The following is a 923-nucleotide window of genomic DNA, read 5'->3' as shown; positions in this document are numbered from 1 at the left end:
AAAAAAATAAGAAAATAAATAGAGTGATTCAGAGCAATTTTAGAGTGTCACATCATCTCTTGGGTGCTCTCTTTTATATAAATACTAGGAAATCACGATTATGTAATAATAAAAAATTATATATTTTTAAAGAATTTTTGTGTATTTATTTATTTTTTGATTTAAAAAAAATAATAATTGGAGTGAGGAATATATGTATATGTATTTTGAATTCCTATATTTTTGTTTAATGATGTGATTTTGCCTGAAATTCTATATATATATATATACATACATACATATATGAGTTGATCACTTAAATAATGTATTTGATGCATATGAAAATAAATAGGTTAAGAAATAAGGTTGAAACTATGAAAGATTCCTCATTTTTGTATTTAATACTATATTTTTGTAATCCACTTGACATGGTAGGTTTCTTTTAAAAAAAACAACAAAGAAGCCAAAAAAAAACCTTGATATGCATGATAGACTTCTACAACATAAACAAATGCAATCTACAATAAAATATTGGATGAATTTGTTAGAAATGGAATTAACCTCTATTCGATAGTGATCTTCCCTCTCACAGTAACAATATATGCCTACAATATGAATCATTGGTCACAAATCACCTTCAGTTCGTTACTCCAATCAGCCTCTAATAGTTTTTTAATACTCATCCTATTGAGGAACATCTCTTCATCAAGACTAATTTTATTGACATTAGAACTTTCAATAGCTTGCACCTTATTGTAGATAATGGAAAATCTTTCAATTAAAGAGGCTACATAGTCTGTTTGAATATTTATGTATATTTTGCTTGCACTTGTGGTAGAGAAACTCACTTCACCTATTTAGAGTAAATGCAAATTATTAATAATATTATACTGATTATATTCATTCATTAACTCTTAAATTATTTTGTAATAAATAAAATAATC

This window comes from Humulus lupulus, chromosome 2 (assembly GCF_963169125.1).
Source record: "Humulus lupulus chromosome 2, drHumLupu1.1, whole genome shotgun sequence".
In the NCBI taxonomy this organism is placed as follows: Eukaryota; Viridiplantae; Streptophyta; class Magnoliopsida; order Rosales; family Cannabaceae; genus Humulus; species Humulus lupulus.
Note: the sequence above shows the minus strand (reverse complement) of the source record.